The following is a 13,115-nucleotide window of genomic DNA, read 5'->3' on the forward strand; positions in this document are numbered from 1 at the left end:
GTCAACTATGATAAAATTCTCGATCTTGCAGCCTGTTTGTAGTAATGAAGTTAACCCAATTTTATTTTCATTATTTCCTTGTTTTATTCCTGGTTATGTTTGCGCGTAATCTAGAATCTACTGGGAAGAGAGAAAGAGTTGTAGCCTTGGTTTCTTTCAGTTAAACAATGTTAAACAGACTATTTTATCTTTAAATGATGCGTATAAGTAACGACTGAACTTACAAATGGTCGAGTTGGCAGCTTTATAGATGAAACATAGAACATTGCAAAATCCCATTAGGGGGGTAGTGCCGCCAGTGTACCTCACGCGGTGCACTGTAGGCATTACCGAAGAGTTTGCAGCATCCCTTCAGCCCCTAGCTGCAACCTCTCATTCCTTTCATCTACATTCATATTCTCTTTCTCTTTCTTCCAACTTCCTTCTCACCCTCCTAACAATTGTTTCGTGGTGCATCTGCGATGTTTCCCTCCTATTACACCTTTAAAACCTTTTACTGTCATTTTCCTTTTCAGCGCTGAATGATCTCATAGGTACCAGCACTTGGCCTTTGGCCTAGATTTTATATTCCATTCCAATTATATTCCAACACTACATAAAAGTGTTCTGTGTATACACCTGCAAGAGAGAGAGAGAGAGAGAGAGAGAGAGAGAGAGAGAGAGAGAGAGAGAGAGAGAGAGAGAGAGAATGTGTTTAGAGGTCTTTTATTTCGTAAATCCCATGGTGGTGTTCAGTTGCTGTTGGTTATTTACAAAGCTAGATTTTTAAAAATTTTTTGTACCATCAGACTTATGACTGCGAACCCACTTATTCTTTAATGTGTATTTAATGATTCTAGGGCTAATCCAAAATCTGTATTAATGCAAATAACAAATGAAAATAATGTTAATCTAAGTCTTGACGCCATTGTGCACAATATGTTTGAAGGAGATTTAATAATAAAATAAAATTGTTGGTAATCAATCGATAGGTATCTGCTAAACTGTAAAGTTCTTAGGCTTAATCTGTGATATGAACACATTCGAACCAGAAAGCACACACTGTATTAGTAAAAGCCAAATGCAAATTTACAATAAACTGATAAGAAAACCTATCACATAAAACTTGGGTACTGTAGTTGAAAGATCAACCCTGGTATTACTTTACAAAGCAACTGCCCTCTGTTTAGATTATGGAAGCCAAGTAAAAAGCTCAGCCTCAGACTTGTTGGAAAGCTTACAATTCATATGAAGGGCTGTGAATCCTCTGCAAACAAATTTTGCAAGTTGAAAGTGGGGAACCTTCCCTTTCTGTCCATAGTGGCTAGTCACCATACAAAGGTTTTTAAAGATTCAGGCAAGTGTCTCACAAAGTAAAGAGCTTTTCAGTCAGAGACATTTTTATAAACTATCATCCACCACCATTCCTGATTACAGCCAACAGAATTTTGTAGTTAATGTAAACAAGACGTTTCCTCCAGCACTAAAATTCTCCTTCCTAGGATGATGCGTAAAGTACATGTCTGTTTGGATTTGCACTGCCTCTACAAAGATTATGCAAATACTACTGAACATCATAAGCAACATAAAAAGAACAGAAGGCCCACATTATGCATTCTAAACAGAGGAATCCAAATTATCTAGAGTAGGATATGGTGCAATATTGCATAATGAAAGAAACTAGTTTTCTTTACTCAGTAATCACCTGTTTCCATGGCAGAATTATCTGCTTTATGGTCAATAGGTAAAAATATTAAAAACAGGCCACCACAGAAATTTGTAATTTTCTATGCCTAGAAGGTCTTTAGAAGCCTTTTCAAAATTACTGTCCCAAAATATCTGTGTTCTACAGACTCATTCTGCAAATTATGTGAAATTGGTTAAAATGTCAGTGAATTGTTACCATCTTTAAAAGTTATCATGTTTAGTACATGGTAGGCTTTGTGGAATAATGACTCTGACGATAACAAATTAAAAAATATTAGACCAACCATTGGTTTCTGGTATTCATCTAAAAATAACACATTGAAGGTAATAATTATCTATAGTCAAACCAAAATGATTACGAACATGGCTGTTATTAGTTGCATTGCCAGACTTCTTCCTGACTTATAATCCAGCTATAATTAATCTGTATCCCCCAATTGGAGGTCCTTTAATCTGGTCACAAAATCCTACTTAACCCTCCCACGGGCTTTCCAGAAGAAAGAGGCCATTCCTAGACAAGGCCGACTTGATTTACAATCTTTTAGGAGCCAATAACAGAATTTTTTTTTTTATCACGTATCATATGTTTTCATCAGTGAGTCTGGGCTAGGTATTGGGCATTTTTATAATTCATTTAGATGATGGAAACTAAATCATCCTTATCCTACCCTGTCATCAAAATGGTATAATGTATGATTTCAGATCTTCAGTTAATGCAGCTCTTTTTTTTTTTTTTTTTTTTTTTTTTTTACTATAAATCATCCTTTACTTGTCATCAAATCTCAGTTCTTTCGCTCATTGTACGTCTTCAGTGTTAGAAACCCAGAGCAATGGTGTCAAAGTGTTTACCCATTTTGGCCTGGTATAAGGGAGATATGACAAAGTTTCTGCCACATTTACATGCCAACCCAACTTAGGTCAAGGGTTTATGAATCAAATCTGGGAAAAGCGGCAGCGTCGAAAAGTACTACATGTTCATAGTCATTTTGGTTTGACTATAGTCTTTGAATTGGTCACACTTGTCTGACGTCCGGGTATTTGTTGAACAAACAGTATGACCAAGTTCCTGAATGCAGATCAGCACTTTCTATCAAATATATATCTAGGGATTGTCCAACTTTCAACCATCATCATATATATAAAGTACTCAAAACAGATTTTTGAAAGAAATTGTTAGAATATTCAGCATTTTTGGTTTATCTAATTATTACATATTTAAGGAGTTGCAACATAATAAACAAGATCTAATATACAGTAGCTGGAGAAGAACAAACACTAAGCCAGCCTGTGATAATTAAGATTAACTCAGTGGTCTGGTTAAACTCATTATTTTTTTATAGCTTAGTTGCTGTTTCGCGCTCAAGGAGTTACCTTCCATGGTCTACCAGAGCTCCATGATTATTTATTAATAATACTGACTTTTAACTGTGATGTATCAGTGTGATATAAAAGAGCTTGATCTTCTCTAGTGTGGTGTCTTGGTTATGGAGCTGGTTGAGGCTGTTATACCATCTAGTAATAACTGTTTTGAAACTTAATGATAGAATTGTTGTACCCATTATTCATAAGAACTTAGGAAATCCTGTTTAGTTTTTGGTGTGTCCTGCCAGGTTGTATAATGGAATAGGGCTCTAGCATATACATACTAATGACACCATTAAATATCTTTTTTGGCATTCACTTCTCCCTCTCCGATTTGAGCCCTCATTTGTTGGTTTTCTATCGATATTTTTAGCGTACCTAAGTTTGTCTTGTGTAAAATAACATGTGATGTAGGTTAAAAGTAGTTTACCGTCATTGTGTTATGGAAGAGTAAATTTAAGGAAAGGGTTATTTTTAAAGGTATTACTGCCCGGCTGGTTTATTTGTTTATATCTCAACGAAGGGGTCGTCAAGATATATGAAAACAGGCAAGGGCAGGAGAAGATCGAAGAAACTCTTTCTTCTGTCATACTCTTGTGAAAATTAGCAGAGTACCCCAAGGGAGAACCCGTCAGTACACTGTGTAGGTAGACATAAAGCTGCTCCTTGTGGAGAGTAAAGGTGGCCCTCATAGTATCTATTTCCATTAATGTTCTAAGTGCCAATTCGCGGATGTGAAGGTCTTGGGTGGAGCTATCGTGTACTGTAGACTCTTTAATGATCTTATTGATAGTTTCTCTTAATGGGACAGTCACCAGCAGGCTTTTAGTGGTGTTCTCAGAAAGGAGCTTCCTGTGACTTGAAGGAAACCAGCCGATGAATTTTAAGCTATTTATATGATGTATGTGGGGTTAATACAGCAATGATGAGTCACTCTGCTATTCTGTAAGTGGGGGTGATTACCTGCAACATCTTTTAGATCTTTATTGAAAACTGGCTACATTTGAGTCCTCTGTCTTTATTTGTTTCAGCAATGTGTTTGTGTTAGAATGAATCATTTGGGTGGACTTGCCTTCACATTTTCACTTGAAGATATTGTCAAGGAGGACTTCAGTTACCTGTCTTCTTTAGGGCAGTCTAGGTTTTTATATGAAGTGGAAGGTAAGAATTAACTTCAGCGATTTCTTTCCTCATGTAGGCTCATATTCTCATAATTGTACAATACTTGGTCACTCTTTGGTGCCTTAACATTTCTGCATTTAGCTGGGATATATTAGATAGGACATTTCTTTTGTTTTTTTGTAGTCACTTTGTGTAAGACATTGTAGCTCCAGCTTACTGGGTTGCAGTCTGTGTAACATGAATTTTCCCACTGATGTATAAGCTTCAATAATCAATTATCTGTTTCTTTATATTTTCTTTTTCCTATCATGCTGTTGAAATGCTTTAGCTTTTGCCTTGGCTGCCTTTTCAGACAATCCTATTTTCCTGTGATATCACTGGATAATCTCCAGGTTTAAGGTTCGATGGAATCCTTGGGAGTGTGATTTTCTCAGAAGAGTGCTTCCAGGGACTCCTGGTTGAACCAGAAAGTAGCTACAGTATTAGGGAAGTGTAAATGCAACCACCTTCCAGGCTGCCTGATCACATAGGCTGAGTCGTATGTTGGTATAGTTTGTTGTTGCTGCTAGTAGTAAACAAATCCACCTTTAGGGAACCCGACATCTACCGCAATGCTTGGCAAAAATACCAGGTTAGAGATACAGTCTACCCCCACTTATTCGTGGTTCAGCATTCGTGGCTTCACTCATTTGCGGACTTTTATGTGGAACGCATCTCCAAATTATTTGCGGAAAATTCACCTACTCGCTGATTTTTTTGTAGAGCAATATTCACTAATTACTGTACTGTATTTTCATACTATTTTCATGATTATATATACATTTTTATGTATTTGGTGTTTGAATTATTAAAATAGGCAGTTATAAGAGTTTTAGAGGGGGTCTTTGGTGTTTGAACTATTAAATAAGCAGTTATAAGCATTTGTAGAGAGGGTCAAGTATTTGTGGATTTTAGCTATTCACGGGTGGTTGTGGTCCCTATATACCCCTGAATACTGGGCAGGGGGTTATTGACTGTACCATAGTGAAAGCCGAACATGGGCCTTTGAAATGAGAATCCACCAAAACATTTTACCTTGGAGCACACTTTGGCACAATGTTCGGTTCATGATCCTTAACCATGTGGAGATATCAATGGGTAGATAACTAAACTTTCCTGATCCTCTACCCTCCTTATGATCTGAGCAGTGGATGTTGTGTTATCATTCATTACTCCTACTGTCCTGCTAGATGCATGGTGGTGAAAAAATTAAATGGCTAGAAAATCACAAGAAGTAATTTGAAACTATCTATGTGACAATGTATGATCTTTTTTGACTAAGTGAATGCTGCATAAAAATCCAGATGGGAACCCTAGCCCTTTGTGGGTAAATTCCTAAAGAGAAGGATCTCATGAGCGGGAAGAATTAGTTTAGCTATGCCTCGCAGATTATCGGCATTCTACCATCATCATAGACTTGTCACCACATCCGTGGCTAAGCTGTAATATTGGCTCCACAGCTGTGGACCATGACTTGCTCACCTGCAATTGCAAGGAGTGAATCCCAAAATTGGCCATGACTATCCTCTTGGTGAGAGCACATGACTTATGAGAACTTATCATAGGCTTTAGGGTAGTCACTCAAAAACTTCTCCCGTGAATGTAAAAAATCCTCTGATTTTGTCCTACAATTATTGAATTACAGTTTCAGTATGGTGAATATCATACGAAGATAGACAGCCTTTGCAATTGGTTCCACATCTTGATTTCTCACAGTTGATTTGTAATCCCTGGCATAGAGGAGTAGTTTCTGCAACTGATGTTGTAGGATCTCTGTCCAAATATCTACTTTGTCTTACCATGTCCCTCTGTAGCCTGATTGTTATTGGTGCTTGAACTCTTGTGAACAACTGCAGGGCAGTTACTAATCCAAAACAAAAGACTGAATTGAAACACCTTTCTGCTCCAAGGCCTAGGAACTTTTGGGATTCTGATTGTAACTAAATGTAGAAATAGGCATCCTTTAAAAAAAATTATTGCTAAAAGTTTTTTTTTCTTAGTTGATGGATTGAAGCTGCAGCCTCTGTCTGGAGAAGGTTTTGCCTGAGGAAGTGATTCAGAGGCTTTAATTCAATGATAGTTTTCATCCTGCCTTTTGTATAGAAACAATGAAGATTCAGCTGTAAAACCTGCTACGTCAATTTCACCCTTTTATTCATAGCTCTGATCGCACGTGCAACCTCCAGCATGGCCCAGTGTAAGCTCACATTGGAGAGATTGGAGTTTACAGGAGAGGCCTCATCTCCTCAACTGAAGGGCAGTGTACTGGTACACTTGAAGTATCTCTTTCCATTTCCATTAAAAGAGTGGCTGCTACCCATGCTGTTAATGCCTGAAGGCCTAGAAGAGCCATGAGAGAAAGTACCTGAGGATGTAATTGATTTTTCCTATAAGGGTGATTTCCTCTGCCAGCTAATGACTAGAACTGACTGGTATATCTTCTGTGGGTGACACTTCCTGGTTTCCTCAACATGACCCCGATTTGTTACCAAATATATTTTACTTGCTAAATTGTTGATGGTAGGCTCTAGAAAGAGGTGAAGGTCCCAAAAGTGTGCTATTCTCTCATATTGTGGTTGATGCTAAATCAGAAAACTACCCAAGGTCAGAATCTCATTTCTGCAAGACATGTGCTAAGAAATTAGTGACCATCCTGAGTACTAGAACAAAGGATTTTTATACATGAACTTACCTGTTGTTTACATATAGCTGTATTCTCGATCTCGACAGAAAATTCCAAACTGGCGGTCCCGCTAATATATGGTCAGGTGATACGACTACCCCGCCTCTACCGGGTACTCTGGATCCATTTCCATCAACAACTAATCATATTTTCTCTGTCGGGCCGGCGACTAGTCGTCTGCTCCTCTTCAGAAATTCATCGTGCTTTTTCGCTTTCTTTGGTGAAGTACCCACTTTTGTTGACGGTTCTGGCTTGTTTTTTTGGCTTGGTTGAGATTTTTCTAGTTATGTCTGATTCAGATCTCAAATTAGATATTATGGGGGTTGTAAACTCGAATGTCTCGGTTCAACATAGACCTCACTCTTCTTGCTCTAACTGTAGAGGAAATTGTGCAATGAATCTGATAGATGTGATGAATGTCTGTCTTGTCTGTGCTTGATTGGCAAAAGTTGGCTAAATATCAGGCAAAATTAAGTAAAGATAGGCACGTTAAGGCTTCGGCCAGAAGTTCCTCCCAGAGTAGGAGTAGTATTGCCTCTTGTTCTGTTCCTGTTACCCTCCTGTTCCTTTTCCTGCCCCGGAACCTGTTGTTTCCGGAACTCACCACCGTGTCAGACCTTCGGGCAGAATTTGATGGTAAGATTTCGCTCTTTTTCTCTGCGAGCAGAGAAGATTGGCCAGATGTGAGTGCCATGTCTAGACATCAAGTGTTGCGAGTGATAGTGTTGTGGAGGGAGGTGACTGTCCGTCCCCTGCCTTCCTAGGTCGAGGCTCTGTCCGGCCCCCAGGGCTCAGGAGAAGAATGCCAAAGCCGAAGGGAGGCGAGTGGGGTCTGCTCACAGCAGTTGCTCCTTCTAACAGTCCTGTTATGTCCCAGGCTGTTGCAGCCGTTATAGTAAAAAGCGATGAAGTGTCTTCTTGTGCTTCTGTTTCTGTCGAGGAGGAGTTGGAAGCAGTCAGAGTCTAGTAGGCCGCTGAAGAGACGCAGAGCTTCCTCTCCAAGTCAAGTTCTATCAAGAAACTTTCGCACGTTCTCCTCTTCCGTCTTGTAGCTTTTGGGATAGCCCAGAGATCTCTTCTTCTTCAGGCAGTCCTGATGTTATGCGCCCACGGATCGTAGCCAGCGCCGGATCCTCCTGTTAGCATGCAGCGTTTCCTTCCCTGATCCCAAGTCGGGCTTTTATGCTCCGATTCCGGGTCCCTTTTCAGTAAGAGGACAACCGACAAGATTTTGAGACTTTTTCGGGAAGGCTTTAAAGCTCCAGCACTTCAGGTTCCTTCTGCAACCGAGGTCGCCCTGCTCCTGCTCACGGCACCTGGCGCCGCTTCCTCAGACGCCTGGTCTGGCTCGCCGCGCCGCTGGCCCGCCTCCGACCGCGCCCTGGCGTCACTTCCGCCCGCACCGGCCGCACCACGACGCTACTTTGGCGCTGGCGCCCCAAAACACGCTCTGGCGACAATGTTTGCGCTTTTCAGCGCTACCGGGTTTTTGGCGCCTCTTGCCTCTCGGATCTTCTAAGGGCTCCTGACCTCCTCAAGCCCAGTTTGATACGCTTTGACGCGTGGTCGGGCCTCTGGCGCCGGTGACGCTCGCGATACTTCAAGAGATAACGCAAGTTTGGCTCCCGGAGACGTTTCTATCCGCGTGCTCCAACTGCTTCAGAGATTCTTCCCAGTTTCCATGTTTCGAAGCAGATGATGTCTCCGCCTGCTCCACGCCCAACTTAAGCATCTCTTACAACTTTTGAAGAACTTTTCAAGAAGACTTTGCTCCAGCTTCCCTTCGTCTCCGGGACTACGCAGTTTGCCAAGGATTTTAAACTCCTTCTCTAGATTTCTGAAGCTGGTCCTGTCTGTTTCAAGCAAAAGAGCTCCAAGGCAAGAAGGATGGTTGAACAAGAAAAGTTCTCAGGGTAAACATCTTTCTGTTTTCCCCTCTCAACTGTCTTTAAGTCTCTGCTCGTGGTATGAGACTGGGGAAGTCCTTTCCTTGGGAGACTCTGCCTCCTCCAAGGGGATTTCTCCAGCCTTGTGGATTCTGCCTGTCGCTCTCAGCTTTTTCTTCGTCCAAAGTCGGCTTCTCGTCTTGGAAATTGACCATCTGGTGAAGAGTTCCCAGGATCTTGGAGATTCTTTCTTTTTTGATCAATCTATAGGAGCCTTGAGCAGGATAGTGAAAGTCTGTGATCTTCCCCAAGACTGCTAAGCAGATCTTGATGCTATTTTTGGCCTGCTCTGACAAGGCTAATCACGGACGGAACGCCAGAAATTGCCCAGTGACTGCTACCGGCATTTTGAAGAAGAGAGCTCATTGATTTCCGCTTGTTGCAGAGGAGTCTCCAGGAACCAGAAATCTGCCTTCTTTTGCCTTTGCTTAAGGAATCCCTTTTCCTGCCATTAGTTAGGGAAATTTCGAGGCTCTCCACGGTAGTCTACTCAAGACCTACTGGCTCATTCTTCAAAAAGACCCAGGTTTTCGACTACTCCAGTAGTACCCAGTTTCCTCTTTCCCTGCAAAATTTAGGCCTCTCGGGGTACTTTCGGCCCTTTTTCCCAGCTAAGTTAGGAAGAGGAAAATCTTCTTCTCATCCCCAGAGTTAGTACCCAACCGGAAGGAGTTCAAGGTCCTTCATAACGGTCGGAGCCAGACTAAAGTCGTTCTGGTGCAAGTTTGGGAGGCCAAGGAGAACCCTGGGTGGTCAACGTCTCCTGAGAAGGCCACACCATTCCTCTCAGAGAGTCCTCCTTTAAAGTCTTCGCCAGTAGACTTCAACGTATCATCCAGGGACTCAGAGAAACTTGTGGTGTTGGAGGAGGAAGTTACTTCTCCTTCAAAAGGGAGCTATAGAAGCAGTCCTCGAACCTTCATCTCCTGGTTCTACAACTGCCTGTTTCTGGTTCCAAAATCGTCAGGAGGATGGAGACCAGTCCTCGACGTGAAGCGCCCCTGAACAAATTTGTGCTTCAAACACCATTCAAGATGGAAACACACAGTCGGTTATCAATTCCTCAAGGAAGGGAGACTGATGGTGTCCTCGGATCTCCAGGACGATACTTTCATGTACCCATCCATCCGAGATCAAGGAAATTAACGCTTTGTGTTCAGAGGCAGGGCTTTTTCAATTCAGGGCCTTTGCTTTTGGCCTACTCAACAGCCCCACAAGTTTTCATATGACGATGGCTCCACTTGTGAAATGGCTTCACTTGAGGGAATTCACATTTCCTTACTCGACGACTGGCTGATCCGGTCTCCGCAAAAGTACAATGCATGAAGGGACCTACAAAGGACCCTTTCTTACCGACGAATTGGGACTCATAGTAAATCTTCCAAAGTCACAACTCTCCATCTCAAGACTTGACTTATTTGGGAGTTCGGATGAACCCAGTTCTTTTTCAGGTTTTTCCACGCCTCAAAGGATCGAGAAATGCCTGCTGAAAGTGAGATACCTGATGGCAGCCAAGACTTGTTCTGCCAAGGAATGATGAGTTTTAGGCACCTCTCATCGCTAGAGATGCCCGGGCAGTCTGGGGAGGTTACACATGAGACCTCTTCAGTTCTTCCTACAGCAGATCTGGGAACAGGAAGAAAGACATGGATTCGCTTGTTTTTTCCTCTATCCACTCAAGTAAAGCAAGACCTGTCATGCAGGAACGACAGGAGCAACTAGATCGCAGGTTTGTCACTGAGACAGAGGAACCCAGACCTGATGTTGTTCTCCCACGCCCAGACGCAGGGTTGGGGGCAACATTGGGGGATCTTCTGGCGTCAGGCAATTGGTCTTTTCCCAACGGGACTGGTACATAAATGCGTAAAAGAGTTGAAGGCAATTCATCTAGCCTTGGAACATTTCGTGCTTCTGGTGGAAAAAAAAAAGATAGTAGTGCACTTGACAACTCCACAGCTCTGGCGCACGTGAAGAAACAAGGAGGACTACTCCTTCTCTCTGTTCGAGATCGCAAAAGACCTGCTTTTGTGGGCGGCAACCAAGAACATAGAGCTAGTAACTCGCTTCATCCCGGGAGCTCTCAACGTAAGAGCGGATATCCTCAGCAGGTCACTCCAGGTCATTCGACGGAATGGACCCTCCACCAGAAAGTCTGCCAAGGCCTGTGGAAGGTTCGGGGAACCCCATGTTAGACCTGTTCGCAACGAGGGAAAACCGCAGACTCCTCTCTCTTTGCTCTCCTGTTCCAGACCCAGAAGCATTAGCGTGGATGCCATGCTCCTGACTGGTCGGGTCTCTTCCTTTATGCATTCCCTCCTTCAGGATGCTGGGAGAAGTCCTGGAAGTTTCTGAGCACAAAGGTGTGTCAATGATCCTATAGCCCATGGTGGCCAGGAAGATCATGGTTTCCAGAACTACTGGAGAAAGTAGTGGATTGGCCAAGGAGGCTGCCATTCAGACCAGACCTTTCTGTGCCAGTTGCACAGCAGAAATGACAGGAACCAGATCTAAATCTGACAGGGTTCAGACTCGAGCGACTCTACAGGAGGAGAGGCTTCTCTAGAAGAGTGGCGCAGGCAATGGCTAGATCAACCAGGCCTCGTTCTACAAAGGTCTATCAAGCCGGGCGGAAGCGCTTCAGGAGTGGGTGCCCGAGTCTGGAGTGTCTTCCACTTCACGACTCTAAGCCAGGTGGCGGATTTTCTTTGTTTCTTGCACAAGGAGAAGAAATTGGCTGTCAGCACGATTAAGGGGTATAGGAGTATGCTGGCGGCAATTTTCAGGAATAGAGGTATAGACCTTCTCAGACAAAGATATTGCAGAACCCTTAAACTTTGCTACCACTAAAGGCAAATCTCTTCGTGTACCGCATTGGAATTTAGATGGGTGGTGCTAAAGTGGTTTACCTCCAAATCTTTTGAGCCTTTGAGTTCCTGGTTCGTTAGAATCTATCCAAGAAAACTTCTTTCTGGCACTGGCCCCGCAAAGAGAGTAAGTGAGATTCATGCTCTGGACAAAGAGTTGGTTTTGTGCGGATAAGGCTGTAGTTTCCTTCACCTTGGGTTTCCTAGCTAAGAACGAAAACCCTAGTAATCCATGGCCAAGGGAATTTCCCATTCCTAGCCTATCCTCCTTGAGTGGGAAGAGAAACGAGAGACTTCTGTCCGGTCAGAGCTTTGAAATTCTATCTGACAGGACCAGAAGTGTAAGAGGAACTCATGATTTTTATGGTGCTCAACTAAGAACCCCAAGAACCCCTCTATCTAAAAATGGGATTGCTTTCCTTTGAAAGAACTGATCAGGAGGCACACAAGGAATTAAGGGATGTGGATTTTCCTTAGTTAAAGTGAGGCCTCATGAAATTAGGGCTATTGCAACTTTTAGCCTTTCAAGAAGAACATGGCTTTAAAGGACATTCTAAGTTCAACTTATTGAGATGTTCGTCTGTTTTTGCCTCTCGATTATCTGGAGACAGATCCAAACCACATATGAAGACTGCAGCACGTTGGGCCCCTTTATTGCGCCTGACACGTAGATGGGCAAGGAAACCAGAGGCTCTAGATCCTCTCCTAGTTTCCTTGGGTGCAGAAGTTTTTTTTTGGTCGACTACTAGAGCCTAAGAGGTTAGGGGATGGCCCAGTAGGTCTAATTTTAATAGGTTGGTGTGAGTTTTATGGTTGGGTGATATGATGGTGAATGCTTTGAGTACTGCGCCCTGAGCAGGGGCATTATATGCTTTGGTTGATTGTGTCGAAGACGGCTGGGCCAACAGACCTTTCTCCATATAGCAGCCCGCGCCTGAGCTACTAGGGCCCCGCAGTTGCACTAAGGATAGCAGGTTACAGAGGCAGTAACCGAGAAAACAGCTTCCTTAGCAGGTAAGGATCCAAAGTTAAGACGTTTTTTCTTAGCCTGATGATCTCAGGTTTTTTCCATTTAACACTTACAGCTGTCCATGCCCACCGCCTCAATGTGGCAATCAGCTATATATAAACAACAGGTAAGTTCATGTATAAAATGACATTTTTATAATAAAATAAGATTTTATATCATACTTACCTGTTGTTTACATATAAAACTTTCCCACCCGCCTCCAAGCAAGGGACAAGGGGACATAGAAAATATGATTAGTTGTTGATGGAAATGGATCCAGGCACCTCGGTAGAGGGCGGTAGTCGGATCACCTGACCATATATAGCTGGACCGCCAGTTTTGAATTTTCTGTCGAGATCGAGAATACAGCTATATGTAAAACAACAGGTAAGTATGATATAAAA

General features: G+C 42.6%; 1 long non-coding RNA gene across 1 annotated transcript in view; it reads left to right on the forward strand.

Annotated features, from left to right (window-relative positions):
- The window catches only part of LOC136847839 (uncharacterized), a 30,283-nt gene that overhangs the window by 8,500 nt on the left and 8,668 nt on the right, over positions 1-13,115 (forward strand). Inside the window, exon 2 of the long non-coding RNA XR_010855858.1 lies at positions 4,080-4,209. This is a non-coding gene — a long non-coding RNA (uncharacterized lncRNA). The remainder of the gene's footprint in view (positions 1-4,079; positions 4,210-13,115) is intronic.

The sequence above is a fragment of the Macrobrachium rosenbergii genome, chromosome 17 (genome assembly GCF_040412425.1).
Source record: "Macrobrachium rosenbergii isolate ZJJX-2024 chromosome 17, ASM4041242v1, whole genome shotgun sequence".
In the NCBI taxonomy this organism is placed as follows: Eukaryota; Metazoa; Arthropoda; class Malacostraca; order Decapoda; family Palaemonidae; genus Macrobrachium; species Macrobrachium rosenbergii.